Consider the following 12,798-nt stretch of genomic DNA (forward strand, 5'->3'; position numbering starts at 1 on the left):
ACAATTAAATATGATACCACTTGTAGCAAAAAAATTTGACACATTTTGTGACACATTATGGAATCTGAGATGACACAAAAAGCACATTTTAGGAAAAAATATGACACACTCCTTAAAAAAAATTTGGCAGCCCTGACCATCGGGGCCAATTTCGGTTCTATAAAAAGAAATTGTCCTAAAAAATAATATCTAGAATTTTAATTCTATAATCTTTAGAATTAAAATGGAATAGTTGCGGGCATCAAGTCATGGCTATTTGTAGAAAAAGCCAAGACAGAAAGTCCAAATGAGTGAGAAGAAAAACTTGGCATTAATTCCCTCTTATTATGATTGTATAAAAGGGAGGTTAGTTAATAGGTATACCTATCTATTAACTGTCCATGCATCATCATTGCTAGGGCAGTAGAACCAAGGTAGATAGTCATAGAGCTAATATTAGTGAGATAACCTATAGTTTTCCAAGTGTTCAATTAATTTGGCTTGAGTAAACGGTGGAAGTATACGGGTACCTCTCTTGTTGAACAATACACGGTTTGTTATCTTTTAGCAAGTCAAGTCTGCCAAGCGTACCAGGCTCTAATAAACCTAAACGAAGAATTTGCATGTTGCAGTAAAAATTTAGTTTACTCTAAATCCAAAATTTGCTGTGTAGCACGCATATCTAGACAATTAAAGGATTTTATGAACTGATCCTGGTGGCAACCCTCAGCCCCACTCCTTTTCTTGTGCATAGGTTTGTGATGGATGTATCGTGAAATATTCCTAATGAACTTAACCATTTGTTTACATAATAAAATGTAGTTCTTAGTTCGTTTTTGTTTTGTCAGTTCAAACGTCATAATTTCCCTTTTTTCCTTTGAATTCGAGAAGAGGTTGAAAACTCAAAATTCACTTGAATTTTCAATAAGAAGTACGAAAGCTATGGATATAAGCAAGGTTATATTTTAAATCATTTTGTTATTTGGATGTTCCTCTACCTTAAACCTAGACAGATTGTCTGGGCCATACAGAAGCTACAGAATGTCGGAATGGCATCTCTTCAAAACTTTAACCCCAATTATTACCAAATTGTGCGTATTTGCAATCCTTTTCCAACTTATTTGGTGGAAGCAGTAATATAGACAATGGACAATTACTGGTAAGAACTAACTTTCTTTGTTTTGAGTTTCCGGAGGCACCGCTAGTTAAGAGCTATAAGGCTTCAGTGTTTTGTTTTGTCGCTGAGGAACTACATACGGAAGGGGTGGTCATATAAACTTCCGAGGGAGATCACTCAATTGGAAATCGGAGGTTCTAGTGCCCTTGTCAACAGTCAAAAGCGATTGAAGGGCAACCAGCCCTCCTTTCACTTTTCCCCAGATGCATTAGATTAAAATTTTGAGGCAGCTATAATTCCCCGGTCCTGGGATTGTGAATTATGCAATGTGTCCTTTGTTTTTTGAAGGATTTATCATTAGGAAAATGGAAATATTTGATCCTGGGTGTTCAAACGTCGTTGGACAATCACCAGCCCCCACCCCTGCCCTTTCTAGTTCCCCTTCTTCCAAAAATAAGTAATATAAGTTGTGAAACAGACATGCTGTTCAAAATGGACAAAACCTCTAATAACTATGATAACTGAGATTGTATTGCCCCTCACAGCTACAAAGAGGTATGCTGAGCAAATAAAACGTACTGTGTGTGCTAATTGTCAAAAGCACGTATCACCAATCTCTAAGGAACAGCTGAAGGTATTAAGTTAAAATTTTAGTGGATATTGGCAACTAAAATAGTCGGTCACTACAACTACTACCACTTCTGCTGCTATTGCGGCTACAAATGAGACTGGTTGGGATTGTAACTCTGACTAAATTCAACTGCCACTATATTTATTTGTGACTACTTTCAGGGAATGTAAAGGGGGATGTTGAACTTTCAAACTTTAATTTTGAAAAAAAAAACCATCACTTTGATGTTTTTGGTACTTTGATGAAACGGTGTTTTTTTGGAAAAAAACTTTGATGTCGAAGTAGGGAATGTTTGAAAAACTTAAAACTTTGGCAACAAAAAACTAATGGAAATTTATTAGAAAAAAAACTTTCCGAAAAAGAAATTTTCAAAGAGAGGTAAAGGGCCATATTAAACTAAAGACCAACAGAAACAAATTTGTATAATAGGTCAAACTCAAAACGACCAGAATTTACTATTATTTGACTTTTATTTACATAATAAACAAAAGTGTAAATTATTACAGATATAAATCACTACGCTAGGGGAAAATTTAAATTTTGCCAACACGTAGCAATTCACTACATAAACATTCCTAAAGACATCCTAAATTAAAAGTAATAATAACAAAAAGAAAAAGGAAAATCACCTTCTCTCAAACACTCCCAGGGTAAAAACCCTCATCCAAATACAACAGTTCCCACCCCAACCCCTCCTCCCTCCAGCTCTATAACCCACTCCACCTCCTCCCCTCCCCGCCAAATATAAAAACAACTAATTCCCAAACAAATACTCTTTTCATCTTTTTTTTAAACTGTGGGAGGTGGTCAGCCTCCCAACACTCACAGGAAGTGAATTCCATACAGAAGGGTTGAGATACTTCAAAGTGAAACCAGATCTCACACTATTTTGAATATCCACAACCAAGTCATCACATCTTCTTGTATCATGCTCATGAACAGAACTTCTAAAACGGTAAAATTCATTAAAAGTTTCCGGGACTAGATTATGCATATAATCAAACACAAACACTGCCGCTTGATAGTCCCTTATCTGTCCAACATTGAGCAGCCTTGGAGGCTTTAAGCCTGCACTGGTGTCTTTAACCTTTTTTACTTACTGCCCAATTGTTCTTGCTGCTTTATTTAGTAGAATTTGCACACACTTGTAATTAGCATAAAAATTCCTGCTCCAAACTAACATCCGTATGATATATACGGATAGATTATTGTAAAATATATCGTGCGAAGAGTACGTTCTGGCAGAATATGCTTCAGTCTTCTGAGGATGCCAACTCCACTTTTTTGGAAATTTTGGCGGAAATAATGTCGCTATGATACTTCTACGATAGATTAAAATCAATATGGAAGTCAAGGTACCGTAGTGATTTAACTTGTAAAATAGGTTCTTCACATAATAGGACTTTACTACTTACATCAACAGAATCGCCCACTCTACAGAATGTCAGTAAAACCGTTTTCTTTACATTCACGCATAGCAAACTTAAACTTGTAAACACCTCTAACAAACAAATTAAAGAACAAATGAAACCCAAAACGACCCGAAATTATTATTTAAAAATAAATGAAACCTAAAACGAACAAAAATTAAGTAAAACGATCATAGCCAGCAAACATACAACAAATACTAGTGTGAATGAGCCAATAAATCTTAGAACGAGTAAAATTTAACTGAATATTCAAATTAAACTTAAAACGAAAAAATCACTACAGACAAGATCTTGGTCTCCGCCCCATTCTCTAACTGTATAAGTCTAAAGCCTACTGTGTCATTTGCGCTTTACTGAAAAGAATTATATCACAACTATTTTCTTATGCACTTACAATATTGATAGTAAAATTGAATCACTGAGCTTAATCTTGAATCACTGAATTGAAATTGAATCACTGAGAAATAAATCTTGAATCACTGAGCCTTAAGAAATTGTTTCCCTATATATCAAAAATTAAGTTAACTAGGTCTTTCCAAGGACTTTTCAAGGTATATATTGCGAAAGAAGACCCTTGTGTTAACTATCAATTTTGAAATTTTCACTTTATTACCGTGGTAAATTCCAAAGATCATCAAAGGTCAGTGCCATTTGGAGAGAAACAGGGTGGAAGTACATAATAGTGGAGAGCCACTAATCCGCACATTTGTCCTTTATATATAAAAGCTTAAAATCTCTGACAGAGGAGCGTATTTATATAGTTCCCATTAATTATTTTATAGGTTTTATCACCTTTCACAGCAAAGTAGGGATATCCTCTAACCCGTACAAAATCCCCCCGAGCCTACTGTACTTTGGGCTAGCGATGCTTCATAGCCACCTTAAGCTATGCTTCATCTCTCAAAAGTAAAAAAAAAGGTCTGAAAAAAGTAAAAAACTTCAATTCACAGCACATTAAAGTTCCAGCTCAAGAACAAACCGTTTGAATTTATTATCTCAATAATATCGTCTGCAGTTGTCCGAGTCTGAATGACAATGACTAATGAGGTTTTTTGCCTACACTCAATATAAGTTTGTTAAACATCTAGAAATGATGGTCTTACATTTTTACAAAGGGAATATGACATTTGTATATATCCTATTCCTTTGTCTGGTTTGCGACAGTTTTATGGATAGTAATAAAATTATTATTAAAGATAAGAATATGTAGATAAAGTTGGATGGAATACGAAAATAACAGCTTCATTTTATAACAAAAAGTAATTGGATTCAAATGACGAAAGTAATTTCTTTCAGATTTAGTATTTCACACAGCTTAGTTACCAATACAGTTATGAAAACTCCTATCTTGCCCATGATAAGCTTTTGGCACAGAGGTCTGAACTTGGTGCCTCCTCCAAGCCCGTGCTCCGACGCGTAGATTATACTAAAACACCATAAGCGGGAACGAAATTTTGTTTTTGCATATACAGCTTAAATACCAGTACCAGTTCCCTGTTACCAATTAGATACCAATACCAGTTTCCTGTTTCCAGGCGCTAGCATTGCTACCGCGCACTGTGTTTAAAAATAAATCGAGTTTTCATAACTGTATATTGGTATCTAAACTGTGATATTTCACGCCGAAAATACGCCAGATGTATTTAACCTACTACTAAGATTTACGCTGCGACTCAAAATCGTCCCGCTCTTCACCACCACGCCTCAACCAAAATGTCACCAGTACTCTTACGTACTATCTGCGACAGTGTTGAAGAATACGTCAAATTATAGCGAACTACTAATTCCATCATTAGTTTGCCAACCGAAGTCGGCTCCAGAAAAATTTTAAACTCTGTTTGAGCTAAATTCAATACTTTATAAGTGCACTTCATATTAAAGTAACTTTGCTCATCCTAAAACAAGTAATGACGAAATTTTCTGGAACGTTTTATTCATAGTGAAATTTACAGAAACTGTACTGGAAACGTTGAAATTTATTTCATAATGTAATTTTTCACTGTTATGGTTGTATTTAATCTCATAACCATGTATGCAAGAATTGCGAGAAAAATCACAGAGAAATCGGAGGCTTCAAACCTGTCACGTCTAATACTTTTCAGTGTTTACCTTGTTTTAAATTACTGTATTGTAAGCTGATGCGTCGGCAGGAGGAGGGTGGCTGGTGGGATTCTAGCCAGTCGTGCTTCCCCTAAATCTTGAGAATTTGGTGATTTGCCTTAATGTTTCATTATTTTGCATATATTTCTGTTTTATTTTGATTTTTTTTTCTGTTGACAGTTTTAAAATGCTTAAACGACTGACAATCATTTATATTAAATTCAGGTTAAATTACTCTCAAGGAAAACTAAACTAAATGAACTGAACTTTCTAAGTTGCAGTATACTATGCAACTTTATTGCGACTATATCCGTATAAAAGTTCACAGAAACAAGCACTGGGATAGCTCAATTTGGATCGAACTTCATTAAAATTACAAACATTTGATAATATAATCATCACTTAGCTACACGGATGTACTCTCCTGCTCAGTAGCTATTTTCACTTTTTTCACTATCTCGACTCGTTAGGCTTGGCGAAAAAAAATTTTCAAAGACATTGTTTAACTATTATTGGCTGTTAAACTATGCGACTGGGTGACCAAAGATCCGGTGGCCTATGAAGACCCCTTAAGTGATATACATTTTTTTGAAGTTATAAAGGAGAAGAAAATATGTTAGAAAATTGTGTAATAAATAGGAGTCAATTTCCTCCCATCCAAAAAATTATCCTAATTTAAACAATTTTTAACAAATAGCACCAATTGGATGAGAAATAAATTCAAGTAACAACCCTACTAATATCCCATTTAAAATTTTAGGAGGATATTGCTAAAGCTTGAACCGCTATGTAGCCATAAGGGTTTGTTTGCTAGATTATAGCACGTGCTTTCTTCGGGTTCAGCTTTTTACCATTTTGGATGGCGGCTGGACTTTGTGACGGTGTCCATGAGCTCATCCGGTTTCATAAATTTTTTGAAAAGTGCTAAATCGTAAGGTTTTTTCCTTATTGGTTCTAGTACCAAGGACATCAAACTAAAAACATTGTTTGCCTCATCAACCCATCTTGGGTCTATTCACACCTGAAGACCTCGATTTTCTGTTTTGCTTTTTGTTTGTTTCAGAATTATGAAGTTGTTAAAGTGGTAGTATATTTGTGTTAATGTTGCCATGTTTAACCATTAAAACAGACAAGAGGAAACTTGTTAGTTAAATTGTTAATTAAAAAACTGTCAGCTAAATATCATAAAGCTTTCCATCTGTAAAATTTTATACAATAACAATCTGACAATCTCGAAAGCTAACATACCTCCTAAGGGAAGCTATGAGAGACATAAGACTAAGGGAAGCTATCAAGGAGGACAGAGGAAGAACTGGTGGAACCTGGCCAAGTCAGACCTTGAACCAATAGGGGGTTTCAGAAAATTTGGTCACAGATGGTCAACACAGTGGCTCGCCTTTGCAGAGCAGCTGGCACAAGATCGATCAACGTGGTCCAAGAAGGTCTCTAAGATCATCGATGCCGGGCGAGGTGGAAACGCCTGATTCCCGCCACAAGTACAAGTAAGTAAAGTAAGGGAAGCTATACTAAGGGATTCCCGTTCTTTAGAAACTAGGTATCAGCTACTGTCAAAAACTGAATAACTTCATATGGAGTTCTTTTCATTAAAATAAGATTTTAGATTTTTCCTTATTTTAAGACATAAATCATTGTCGTCCTCTGGATAATTTTCGACTTAATCCATAACAAATATAAATATCCTTTTCACTGTCCTTTGTGCAGCAAATCTCGAAGTAAATTCCCAAAAAAGTGACTTTGTTTTGATATTGAAAATGTATCATACTAATAATAAAAATAATATTAATGCTAATATATAGTGAATAATATTATATATATATAATACAATATACCGGTATTACAGCGTCAAAAAATCACGTCATGTTTACGATATAAGTTCTTTTGCTCGTAGTGATGTTTTGCTTCCTACTACCATGATAGTTATAGCTAAGATGTGTGACGGATTTGGGGACCAGCTCTCTGAAATCCTAAATATCTTGCATTCCTTAAATTTTCTTATTATTTCCAAATAGCTTACACGTTTCTACGGTTTTGATAAGTATGTACTCCCACCACAAAAAAAAAACATCAATTGGTGGTCCTAAAAACCAGACTCTACGCATCTTTGTTTAAAAATGCTAAAACCGGGAGATACCGATTAGAATAATGTTTTTTTCTTTTCTTTTATTTTTCTTTATTTGCAAATGAAGGTCGTAATGCTATGTTCTTATTTTGTTTATTCTCTTTGAACGCTTCTTTTTTCTTCATTGAATTTGATTGTGTTTAGGTTGAATTTGCCCGAAAAGTTGTTAAATGCAAACTAGAGAATTGCAATATTCAACCAAATCGGGACCCAAATTTTCTGGAACTAATCCATGCTATAGCTTTTTTTTATTTTTTTTTTTCAAAGGGAATATGGATTCAACCATAAATCACTTATTTCAAAATTATTCGAAACAAAATTCGAGGATTAATTAATCTGCTTATCATTTGCGTAAATTTCTTTGCGCAAAACCAATGTGTCTAAAGCTGAAAATGACGATCTCTAATATCCTTTCAACCATCATTTTATCAATCTGAAATGCTATACCCGGGTATACCTCATTTTATTTCTTTGTTTGGGAATTAGCTAATGTGCTCTCGAGAATTCAGTGGCTCGTATCTGATTAGAAGCAATGAAAACTTAAGTCAGAAATTAATTCTGTTTACTATTAGATTCTTATCAAATGTGCATACACATTGGCTACTAAGGTCGCACCCAGAGAAGGGGATAGGGGCTTTTAATCCCCCTCCCCAAAATGTCCGTCCCTTTAAAAACTTAACAAAAATACATATTAACAATTTTTATGTAACCCCCTCCAATCCTAAGGCAGAAGATGCCTTAGGACAATTGTTAAGATACATATTAACAATTGTATACCCCCTCCAATCCTAAGGCAGAAGATGCTGGAAAGCTTCTACGCAGGAACTTAGCCACACCCACGAATTATACGTTCATGCAAAGTTCGCGGTTGGAACATAAGGCCCAACTCCTACGGAGGAACTATTTCAAGACAACGGTTGGAAACTTGTCTTATCTGCAACCGGTTTACAACAGTTTACAACCAAAATGTAACTCAAGGACAAGAATGGTTGTGGATCAGTTGTGTTAATCTAATTGGGAAGTGCAGTGTGGTTAAATAGTTGATTTCCAACGAGAACCACTTAATTGATTACAATGAGCACCGCAGGTTTTGTAGGGCTCAGAGGGAGAATTGGGTCCATCCCTACTTGGAAAAGGATGCTAAGTCTCGTTTCTTATCAGAAACGTTTTTCATTGAGTACGCTGGAGGTTTATTGATTTACAAGTTTCATGCTTCTCCTACGAATTTCTCCTACGTTTAATGCCTGGTCTGACATGTTGAGATCCAAAATAATTGGATAGAATCAACGCGGTAGCTCCCGAAAGTTTTTAGGTTAACGTTCCGCAACGCAACTGTGATCACAGCTGGACGCTCATACGGAACCGGTTTTAGACTGATTGGAAACCAGTCTCATCTTGATTGTCTCGCGGACAGGCCCCCACTCTACTTCAAGGCCATGGTCACAAAACAGTTGCGTACGCAATCAATTAATAATTATAGTCTCAAAATAGTCGCCCCGTGGGCGCTGGGCCTTATTCTTGTTTATTATGCTGATGACGTGTTTATATCTTCCTTGTCAGACCATTGCGCGTCTCGAGGAAAATTTTAAAATGTCACAAGATTACTGTCGGAAAATTGGTCTTAGTTTCAATTCACCGAAGTCTAGAATGTTCTTTTTAAATTGGAGTAATTTGACTTATGTATTTATTGTATTTGGAGATACAACAGTTATATCCAGTGTCTGCGTTAACTTATTTGGGCATCCTTCTTGAGACTTTCGTGTGAGCTATCTTCTTACTCATTACTAGCCTCCTTAAAAAGCAAATTTCAGCGTCTGTATCCTGCGCCTTTCTGGAGAATGCTACACAAATCTGATATTAGGTAAATTTAGTCCTACTGCTTTCGTTATGCAAAGCATCTGTCGAAGCTATCTTTTTGGACGCGCAATTCCTGTATTGGACTTTATTATAATAATAATATTAATAATAATAATTTATTTATTACAAAAAAGGAAAAAGTGTAGTACAAGGAGAAGAACTACAAATAAAACAAAGAAAACACAAAAAAAACACAAAAACAAATAACACAAATGAAAGAAAAAAAAATAACAATTTAGCAAAAGAGGCGGATAAGATGATTGTTAGGACCAAGACAGATTGGCGCTTTATCAATTAAATTTGAACTTAGTTTTTCCACTTAAAGAACAATATCCGTTGCCTGATATTTACTAATTAACCTTCGGTTCCGAAATGATCGTGGTAAATAAAGTAAGAACTTTAATACCGATAGTAATCCGTCTTGACCCTCTTTACGTCACCTTTATTCGAAAGCATAAAAAAAAACAGCACAAAATAACACAGAATGGTCGCAGAAACTCGGGTACAGCTTTGTAAGTGCTTGTCGCCGGAAATGTCCATGATTTCCAACAATTTTAGAATACCCCAGTTTAAGCTTAAATTGAATATCCCGAATCATCTAAAAACGAAAAGAACTTAAAGAATTGCAAACAGAAATCCCAAGCCATCGAAAAGAAGTAACTTGTGGTACGGAAAAAGAAATGCAATCCAAAGAATGTGACGAACTAACCCCATTAATTATAAGAAATTCACATTTATCTACATTTAGCAATAATCCAATTCTCGCAAATGCATCAGCAACGGATCGGACAGAACGCGCTAAACCGGCCTCAGTTCGGCTAATAAGAAGCAAGTCGTCAGAATAAGCTAAGTATGATACGTCTGTGAATCCTGTAAAACAAGAACTACGTATACCAGACAAAACATTTTCAATAGAAGCATTAAAGATATGAGGAGAGAGAACTCCTCCCTGTCTCACTCCACACTTGACTGGTATATGTCCGAAAAAATCCCCATTTCCTGACTTTAATCTTAAACAAAAATTTGAATACCAAAACTTCAAAACCAGAATCACAGACGCATTCACACCAAGCTGACTAAGAGCATACCAAGGCTGAGCAAGGCAAACACTATCCAATGCTCCTGCTACATAACCATGTCAGGCCGTTCGAAGACAGACTGATAATTTTAAACACAAAGCTGTTGCACGGGCTATCATGAGTCCTTTATCCCTTTTCAGGCCACTTGGAGGGATAAAACATTGGGCCCTCTAAAATATTTCAACCTAATATCGATAAGATTAACCGCCATACACTTCTTACATTTTTTTGAAGTCATTTTACTCCGGAAAGAATTGTCTTGGTCGGTGTGGTTTTGGGACAAGCAAATTTAATTGGAGCTGCATAGAAGTAAGTTTTTTGGTTAATTTGTTAACTTCTCATTTCATTTCTGACATTGAGGATATAATTTCTCAGATTTAATTTAGGTTGAACCATCAGTGAAGCCTCTCAGACAATAACCATGAAAAAGAAGACAAAACTTTATTTTATATTCTTTTGTGTGGATCGAGTAAAAAAATTCTTGCCCCCACCTCCATAATATAAAATTTTGAATTGTCCTACTTCCAGTAAAACTGAGCCTGAAATTTTAATTCCGATATCCCAATTGTGAGACAAAACAGGAGAGGTTTATCCATTCATAATTAATATTTAATAATACTGCGATTTAAACATCACTAATTCGTGCTATTTTTCATGTTAGCTTTTTGGTGAATTTTTCAGCCAATGAAAAAAAATCGATGAAAATACCATTGGTTTCAATTAGCACTAGCTAAATGTCGGTATTAGTAAAATTCCGTTGTGAGTGGACTCACAACGACTTCCAAAATATTGTTTACAAAGAAAAAACCTGCCATTCTAATCAAAGGCTTTTTCACCTACATGCGTAAAACAATGTGGTATTGGTTTTTCGTCACAAGTACAAATTCTACTCAAATTTGATTTACTTTAGAATAAAAGTCTCGTGTAAAGTTCGAGCCTAGGGGCTAACGATTGGGGGCTAACGTTTAACCTAGGCTAAAGATGGGCTAACGTTTAACCTAGGCTAACGATCTAAAGAGCGACTCGTACAAATAGTAGCCGAAGCATTGAAAAAAAAGAATTTTGATAAAAATTAAAATAATTATCTTTTTAGGGTCATTTTTAAATATTTAAAATTCTTTTAATCTAGGCTATTTAATTCTTTTAACCTAGGCTAATGGGGGCTAACGATAGGGGCTAACGATTAACCTAGGGGCTAATCCTCCACCACGTAGTCCTCAATCCTTGCCGACATTGTCAATTATATATAGTGGGGCAAAATGACCTTCGAGCTGGTATCGCCGGCCACTGGTTGACTTGCTTTCATCTACTTTAGAATACAGCTTGAGCCACCGATAATGTATATGTAGACATCTAAGAACGTGTAACGTATTAGTATCCACCTTTCTAAAATAACAATTCAAAAAAAAAAAATTATTAATTAGTAATACTTTGAATGTAAGCGAAATGTTTTCAATAAGGCTGTAAGTTTAATGCTTATAATATTTTTTTTTTTTTAAACTGGTAATTTTTTAGTGAGTGACTATTTTTCTTCTTACTTCACTGTAGTCGCCTTCAATTTTTTGTTATAAGCAAGTGGGTGAAATATGAGAATCTATTCTAATGTAAAAAAAAAGAACAAAAAACAACATAAATCAAAATACAAACGCTAGTTATTTGTGGGAGTTCAGCCTGCGATCTCCTTTGAGCTCGACAGGCAATCTCCTTTAAGCTTGGCATTCGATTTCCTTTGAGCTTGGCTAACTGCTGAGTTCCTTCAGCCCAACCCCAAATCCTTCATAGCAAATTACACCATCCTCGTTACTATATGCAAAATGTATTGTAAGAATTTTTGATTTATTTTGGATGGTAAGATTACAAATTCCACCATTTGAGCTTGTGAGCAGTTTTTTCGAAATAAACTTCCCATCTAAGAACACAATCGTCCTATATGTTTGCACCCTGAACCAACTTATTGTTTGGTTTTTCCAACGTTTCACAGTTGTGTTGTTTTGGCACAATATAGAAATCCTCGAAAAATTTGGTATATTAGAATGTTTTTTTTGGAACATCACAAATTTTCTAGTGCATTGTGGTTTTATTCGCTTTTTTTGAGTCGGATATCAGTTCAAGTTTTAGGTTACCAAAAAATTTTCTCATGTTTGGGCCAATTTTTAACCTAATATTCAGATCGCAAAAATTAATCGCCTTTGTTACGCTTGTGGTGCTATTCAGATAGCAAAAATTAATCGCTTGTGGTACAATTTTAGTTGGTAAACAGGGAGATTTTATTTCAAGCAACGCTGGATAGGCGTCGTTTGTAAACGATTTGTAAAAATAAGTAAACAAGAAAAAAAAAATTAGTAAGTAGGCTTGCTTTTTTAAAATAATAGGTGTATAGTAGATCTGAAACCTCAACAAGTAAGTTTTAAAAAAAAATCATAAAAACAAGGGAGAGAAGGGACAGCTGACTTTTGCCTCTGGTT

Source organism: Artemia franciscana, chromosome 14 (genome assembly GCF_032884065.1).
Source record: "Artemia franciscana chromosome 14, ASM3288406v1, whole genome shotgun sequence".
Classification (NCBI taxonomy): domain Eukaryota; kingdom Metazoa; phylum Arthropoda; class Branchiopoda; order Anostraca; family Artemiidae; genus Artemia; species Artemia franciscana.